We start from the raw sequence: 8,508 nt of genomic DNA, 5'->3' as shown, positions 1-8,508 counted from the left end.
AGGCTATAACCGTTTTCTTTTGCAGGCTATAACCGTTTTCGTTTTGCAGGCTATAACCGTTTTCGTTTTGCAGGCTATAACCGTTTTCGTTTTGCGAGTCCCAACCGTTTTCGTTTTTTGGGCCCCAATCGTTTTCGTTTTGCGGGCCCCAATCGTTTTCGTTTTGCGAGCCCTAATCGTTTTCGTTTTGCGGGCCCTAACCGTTTTCGTTTTGCGGGCCCCAATCGTTTTCGTTTTGCGGACCCGAACCCTTTTTGTTTTGCGGGCCCGAACCGTTTTCGTTTTGTGGGCCCATACCGTTTTCGTTTTGCGGGCCCGAACCGTTTTCGTTTTGCGGGCCCGAACCGTTTTCGTTTTGCGGGCCCTAACCATGCTTATTGCAAGTTGCGTTAGTATTTTTGATGCAAAGCCTGTCTTTGGAGCAGGATGTTGAGCACATAAGTGCCTTGTGTGACCATTTGTTTTCAGGTTACCATTCTCTTTTACAGGTTTCGTTGAAATTTAGATATGTACTTTAGACACCTGGATAACTGGGGAAATTGTGTATGATGAAACCGTTGAGATCTGCAATAAAAATCTTGATGCTGCTGTCACTGCTGGCTTTTAGATAATAAAACTACTTGTTTGTATTTTATTTTCGATACATATTAAGGTTCAAAAACACCCGAGTGGAAACTTGCCTAACTGGTGGCAAATCGTGGATGAAACCTTTATTTACTTGAATTGTTGATGAACACTGACATCACTGCTGGGATTCGAGGTGACGTTTGAGACAAATTGTGGAGGATGGAACTGTTGATTTATCTGCTGTGAATTGTAACTGTGGAGTGCACAGGATATTTAAAAAGGTGATCAAATAAATAGGGTATTTTTGACACTTTTTATTCTCTGTAGTTACCTATTAAGATGTGGAAAGCAAAATAATTTTTCAATATTTTTTCTTTATATAGATTTGCACTATGGTCTATGGAGCAATTACCATCAACGATATTGGATGAGCAATTCGGATATCAGAAAATGAGTTATTGATAAAAAGGAACACTACTCCATGGAAAGACATTGGTAAGTGGTAAGCAAATAACAACAAACAATGCAAATGTCAAGTAAATTGGAAATTTTCAAATCGCAGATTCTCTTGTCCTGTTAACGTGATATATCGATTAGCATTAGAGTACTTTGATAGCTGTACAGTTAAGCATTCGCCACAGGTAGTTTGTTGAAACTCAATTTTGCTTATTCAACTTAGAGGGGTGACAGAAGCGAGAAGCGTAGTGAAACTGTGGTTGGCATCAAATCTACAAATTGTCGCAAATACAACGGCAAATACAACGGTATGTAAAACATTAAAAACCTTCATTTTGTTTGTCAATTGTTTGTCTAGTTTGCAACACAAACCTACAAAAATTGCCAGTGGGTATTTGTCTAAAATATATATTCACATTACACAGATCTATTCTACAAGCATCGAAGTGTCCTACACAATCCAAATGCGGTTCTTCACTACGGCATTTAATTCCGATCTCAACTTAACTCAACTTGAGGAACTATAGACAAAACACTTATCAGAATATCAAAGTCTTATCTCTGATATTATGAAACTCTAAAACAAACAGTCAGATCAGTGCAGCTTTAGACCGATTCTGTGACTCTTGGATCAACCGTGAACGCGTCGAACGCTGAAACTTCAATCACAGACGATACAGAATATAAATGCCATCTTAGGTCCGAAGTCGGCACATTTAGACAATTAACAGCGAATAAAATTGATTTGTAATGAACTTGTTAGACCGTGGTGAGATGCCTTTGTTAGATGCCTGAGACCTGTGTGAACATTGATGGGATGCTTAAAAATCATGCTGTTATAGAAAAAGCCCCAGTACGTATAAATGCGAACAGTGTGTTTTTGCCAAGACTTTATTTATATCATCACTCCAGCTCCGTTCATGGTTTACAGCATTTTATTTCCGTATCGATTTGTGTTATCGTTGAGATAAGGTGCAAACGAAACTGCTATACGGGCTAAATATATCAACGAAACCTCTTCAGTTTGCAGCCGTACAGTCCGATCACTTAATTCCTTTTGAAATTTTGGACACCTTCGAATTGGCGATCGTTTACATTTATCTTGTGCTGTTTTTTTTTAGATTCTTGTGTCGAAGTAGGTTATTTATTTTTTTTTCTTGAAGTTTGTTGTTTCTGTTAGTATTTTTGAGATACTGTTACGCAGATTATTAAACATTTTTATTGTCAAATTTTAATTTTTTTTTGACAAATTATTCAAGGTACTTGGCTACTTTTTTTCAAGTTGATCTGACTTGAAAATTACGGCAACAGATCACAGATGTTAATTATGCAAGACCCAGTATTCTCTATTTTGAGTAAAACTCTATTTTTAATTTAATAGAACTGCTGAAGATAGATTATTTTTGTGTAATATTTGAGTTACATCTGGACCATGCTCTTATCAGTGGCTTTTGATTGAACATTTTCGACCTATTTACTACAACAAAAGAGTGGACGTAACTCGCGTCATGTAAGAAATAGTGGCAAGAAGATGTAAGCTTGTAAGTCGGTCAGTTATTTCGTTTGACACTCAAAAAAACATGTTTCTGTGATGAATATAAAAATAACAGCAGATGGTGTAGGGCGGACACCCATTGATAAAAAAAAAAACGCATGTCGGCAACTAGTACTAGAAAATTAGAATCGCTTAGGAGAAATCTCGCCAAATAGGTTTTTATCAGTTCAAATGATTTTTTTTGGCACTTAATCTTTAGTGATATATACAGATGAACTTCTAGACTTCTACCCCACTTTCGTACGACTTGCACACATAAGTAAATTTTTATTTTTTTGATTTTTTTATTTTTTTTACAAAAAAAAATTTAGCAATTCTGCGGAGAAATCCTTTTTTCGTTGTTACTTCTTTTGTTTCTGCAATAGCAGATTTTTCTTGGGCTCTGTCTGATTCTTGTAATTCGTTCACAGTGGGTTCGCCTGGCAATATGTCTATTCTTATCTCGCTTTCTAAACTGTGTGAGGATGTTATTTTCGTGTCTAATAAATTAGGACTGTCCTCGAGATATTCATCGTCAATAATTTTGTATGGCGATTCCGATATTTTTTCGAAAGGATTTGACAAAATGTCTTCCTTACTCTTTTTCAGAAGTGATACAGATTCTATCTGTTCATTCTCTGAATGGTCGTGCTGCGACTCGACCTCGGTACGTTTCGTAGGTTCGAATTCTCCTGTATCTGTTTTGTTTAAGTGGTTGAGTTTTTCTCGGTCATGAGAATTCAATGGCGGCGATATGGAACGCAACGTAAATATCCTGGGTATAGCGTAATTGCTTTGGCTATTATTGTCCCAAAAAGTGCATCCATTTTGAACAGCCCTGAGTGCAAATATTGCATTTGTACTTTCTTCAGGCCAAGTGACACGAAATGAGAATAAATCAATCGAACCGTCTCCTTCCTCCCAGAAAGCTTCCACATCGGCAGAGTTTTCCCATTGATTAAAAGTTATTCTGGAGGTTACACGTTTTTCATAAGTAAGATTACGTACTCCAATACGACCAAGTATTTCTCTCTCATCCCAAATTAGATCTGTGAGCACCACATTTGTGGCATACACCAAGTTTCTTCTTTCCTCCGTATTTGATAATTGCTGAATGACATCCATAATTACAAATCCTACTCAACATGTATTTTGTTTTCATTTTGTGCGAGCACCTCGTTTTCTAATTTATAATAAAATTATTTACGTGCGTTAGACCTTTATGGCACTTTTTGATGTAATGTGAGCTTCTGCGCTTCCGGAACCTATAACCCTTAGCTGTTACTTCAATAGTTTTCCCATTGATTAAAAGTTATTCTGGAGGTTACACGTTTTTCATAAGTAAGATTACGTACTCCAATACGACCAAGTATTTCTCTCTCATCCCAAATTAGATCTGTGAGCACCACATTTGTGGCATACACCAAGTTTCTTCTTTCCTCCGTATTTGATAATTGCTGAATGACATCCATAATTACAAATGACAACCAACACAGCTCAAATTATACGGAAAATAGGATAATTTCCGAATTTAACATATTTATTCCATTTTTGTGATGTCATAATGGTTATAGATAAATAAATCTGATTGAAAAGAGAATTGAATCCTTGCTTTCTTCGAGATATAAGACAACCGAAATTATGAAATCATCTTTGACAAAAAAACGTTTAACCGGTCAAGCAAACAAGCAAATAATTGTCTTAATAAGTCTTTCATGGAATGAGGCCTAATTAGACAATCTTCTCAGTTACATCCCAAGTAAGATCAACGTTGTATTCCTCTGAGTCATGTTTGATCGTGAGTTAATCATAATAGTAAACAATAATATCACTACCTAATCATTGGTCACTAACCAAGAGTGAGAAAGATTATCTGGCCTCATTGTTTCTCTATGGTAAATTGGCTCTATCATGAATTGGCCAACTCTTCTCCTCTGTTTCTCTCCGATTCTGCCTATTTCTTCTCTTTTGACCTTAGAAAAAATATTTTGCGCGCGTGCCACATTTCAGTTCAGGGTGTGGTAGCGTGAGGTTGTTTCTGCGTTGGTCTGCGCCAGGTATACGCATAGTTTTCAGGCAAGGAAGATCGCAATACTATTAGTTGTCAACAGTGCCTAGACAAGATTAATGTTTATAGTTGGGTGTACGTAGAACTCAGAAACACATAAAATGAATTTTCTTAATCTGATACGCATTTGTTTCTGCCATATTCATATTTCTGATTGTCATTTTGAGTGTTATATGATTATAGTTTCTGTAATCCTATATTTTGATGTTACATGATTTACTCAACATGTATTTTGTTTTCATTTTGTGCGAGCACCTCGTTTTCTAATTTATAATAAAATTATTTACGTGCGTTAGACCTTTATGGCACTTTTTGATGTAATGTGAGCTTCTGCGCTTCCGGAACCTATAACCCTTAGCTGTTACTTCAAACGACGACAATTTTCCAATGTATTTCCTTTTTAGCTTTTAATTGGTTGCGCTTGAGAGCAATTTGTTAAGCTATAAAGTGAGTCCCAACTATTACTCTAAATTACAGGCTTGAAGGCGAAGAAAGAAGTGAAAGAAAATATATATCGACATATGATATCGACACGATTGATGGTCGAGTCACAGTTGACTGATGTAAATGGCAAGGTAGGTAGTTGGTCATAAAATATTACATGTCTTAAAATATTACAACATTACATACAAGTTGAACATTTTCATCATAACTTGATTATAAAGCAAAGATTTCACAATTTCAAAGCAAAGATTTTACAATTTTCAAACTATTCACAGGGCACAGATAAAAGATAATAATACTTCTGGTGATCTAGTGAAAACGAATCGCTGTAAATTGACAGGTTGGTTCTATTTTCTACTTCATAAAAAATAATTTTATTGCAAGCGAGGGCGTATTGTTGGCTCATGTTGTTTGTAAAATGTATGCTTTTGAATAATTGAGCGCATCACTAATAACAAAAATTTTTAAAGTTACTTTCGCGTACTTGCGTTGTGCCGTGATTTTAACCATTCAATTTGGACGGTCGTGGCCAGAAATTTTTATCTATACGTCAACACATTTATATTATACATAATAAGTTTTAATAAGATTTTGTAGTTTATTTGTCAAAGTTTTACACCACAATATTGTTGCATATTACAGTTGTTAACGTTAAAAAATATCGTATATATATTATACATAATAAGTTTTAATAAGATTTTGTAGTTTATTTGCCAAAGTTTTACACCACAATATTGTTGCATATTACAGTTGTTAACGTTAAAAAATATCGTATTTATATTATACATAAGTTTTAATAAGATTTTGTAGTTCATTTGCCACAAGTTTTAACACCACAATATTGTTGCATATTACAGTTGTTCACGTTAAAAAATATCGTATTTATATTATACATAATAAGTTTTAATAGGATTTTGTGGTTCACTTGCCACAAGTTAACACCGCAATATTGTTGCGTATTACAGAGTTTAGTCTTCCGTCTTAAACCACAATATTCTTACACCGAATGTTTCTTTTTTTACAGGAAACATACGGCGAATAGAAAACGAATTTTTGAAGAGAAATGGCAACTGCAGTTTGCTATTTGTCCCGGGACAAAGTTACAATTGGTAAGTTCTCCTTCAATGGATCTAACATATTGCTTCTTGGGTCGTGCTTCGATTCTAATATGCAATTCAAAATACCGTTCCTAATATCACTTGTTAAATATATCGGTTGCTTCGAGAAATTATTCTGATTTTATATATTAAATACTGAAAATTTCCAGTATTATCCATATATTTGTTTTGTTACATGACTGGGTATACAGTGAAGAAGACACATGGCGCAACTATGACCACATTTCTCAGAACAATATGACTGAAAGTAAGTCCTTATCAACACAAACAAATCTTGTAGCTTAAACTCAGATATAATTTTCATGCACGAATGATGGAAATAGTCAGCGCTTCGATCACGTAAGGCGCCCGTTTTTTTGGATAAAAGGATAAAAGGATAAAAATGTGCTCCGTATTTTAAGATTTCCTTTGATGAGCAAGATCGACCCGTGACCAAATATCAATCTACATGTACTGTTAAGCATTTCATTAGTCCTCTGCATAATGATAACTAACTATCCTCAATTAATTTCAAGTATAAATCTAAGAAGAATATTGAACAAACCGTCGCAAGGAAAGAAACTGTTTATCAAAATTTGCAAATACAAACTGTACTGAGCGTTTTTGTATCAACTATTCTCGCATTCTTGCACTATTAAAAAAAATTGTGAATAATCAAATGCAAAAAATTAATGTTGGCTGTGTATGTCGATTAACTTTATTAATTTCGTTCTACAATTTCTGAAATATATTCACCCGAAACAGCGCCCTGAACCTGAAATTTAGACGGCATCAGTATCGTGATAGTCAAAAAGTAGTATATGTATTATATACATATATATGCTAAATATTAATTTTGTTCTACAATTTCGGAAATATATACCCTCGTCACCGCTTCGGTCTGGCGATAGAAAATAAATATGCTAATTGAATTTTGCCAACCCAATTTTAAACTTAATTCTATAAATTAATTGGCGAGGCTAACAACCATATATTATTTATTTATTCACGTTGTAATATGTCCATGTTGGTGCGTTTTTACGGTTTGTTGTATTTATCTTGATATATTAATTTGTAGTTCATTAACTTGTGCTTAAAATATTTTCAAAATCATGACATTCTCAAGTTTTATTCCGGATATGAAAAGTTTGACAGATTAGATCCAAGCGGAGGTTGCGGGGCAGGATTGTAATTGATTTCGGTTGTAAATAAGAAAACGCGCTAGAATATAAAAGAAAGGACACGAAAACCAAAAAAAAACGGTCGGGAACAAATGTCGACGTGACAAGAATACTGATAAAATTTCCAGACTTTAAGCAAGTAATGTCACATCTACTATTCCCGGAACATCTCGGCGCAACCGCATCTTTGTTGAGTTTAATTCTGGTGTAGACCTTATTTATGAAATGATACAAACATCTTTGCGCAGTCACATCTTCCCCTGGGTCTTGGACTCCACACAAATACTCTCTTCAATGTCGGATATATTGCTATATTATGACCTAACTGAAATTCCTAATTGTATGAATATTTAGTTAACCGTAGGTTCGGTTCCGCTCCAGCAGTTCCCGATGTCAACTTAACACGATCTGAAATATATAACATAGCAAAGATGCAATATATATATAGACTGAATAAAATTCAAGAAAAGCTAAAATAGGGTAATTAGTATAGTTTTGGAAATCTATTCAAAGCTTGAATTTGAATACACTTTTAAGTTTCTTACTTGTTTTCAATTGAACATTTTCTTGTTCTCAGTCGCTTCCATTGGTTTACTACTTCGTCTTTGGTTCAATTTTTGCATTCCAAGAATCATTTAGTATCATGCTATGGCCTATCTGCAAAAATCTCACTAATACAAAATTGGTAATCTCAATGCCACTTTGTAGATATTTGAATCAATAATAGTAGCCCTAGGTTTTAATTGCATCAGTAAGCTGTAGAATCTTAGAAAATAACAGTAACGTAATACAAGCAGATTAGCGACAAAAGTGTGAACATAAACCATTGAACTTAAAAAAATCACAAAAACAAAATCAGTGCTCACCTGGCGGCGTCAAATTTGAAAAGACCGAATGGGAGCAGCTTGCCGTGGCAGGGAAAAAGTTTGGATGTAATGAAGAAACAAAGAGAGCCGTGTATACCACGAAATTAGGACGCCTTTTCATTGGTTAGTGGGAATCACATGACTATAGGTGACGCCAGAAAAAGAGGAGAGAAGATAACCACCACTACAGCCCTTATAATGATCTTCCATGGCCCATACAACCTGTGTGAAATACGCGGTTATAATTGCTGTGTTTTATCTCATTGTTTCGTCATTACCATTTATTTTCATTATT

The 8,508-nt window shown here is 34.9% G+C and overlaps 1 long non-coding RNA gene across 3 annotated transcripts; it reads left to right on the top strand.

The window, feature by feature from the left end:
- The first annotated feature begins 4,567 nt into the window (after positions 1-4,567).
- Positions 4,568-6,536, top strand: LOC144421064 (uncharacterized). Of its 3 annotated transcripts, none has more exons than XR_013474929.1 (5): positions 4,568-5,014; positions 5,103-5,200; positions 5,345-5,409; positions 6,094-6,178; positions 6,379-6,536. It is a non-coding gene; the product is annotated as an uncharacterized LOC144421064 (long non-coding RNA). The 3 variants fall into 3 exon arrangements; XR_013474930.1 differs by having other exon boundaries at positions 4,598-4,700; XR_013474928.1 differs by having other exon boundaries at positions 4,568-5,200; positions 6,379-6,533.
- The last annotated feature ends 1,972 nt before the right edge of the window (positions 6,537-8,508 follow it).

The sequence above is a fragment of the Styela clava genome, chromosome 3, assembly GCF_964204865.1.
Source record: "Styela clava chromosome 3, kaStyClav1.hap1.2, whole genome shotgun sequence".
Classification (NCBI taxonomy): Eukaryota; Metazoa; Chordata; class Ascidiacea; order Stolidobranchia; family Styelidae; genus Styela; species Styela clava.
This window is presented reverse-complemented; position numbering and strand designations above follow the sequence as displayed.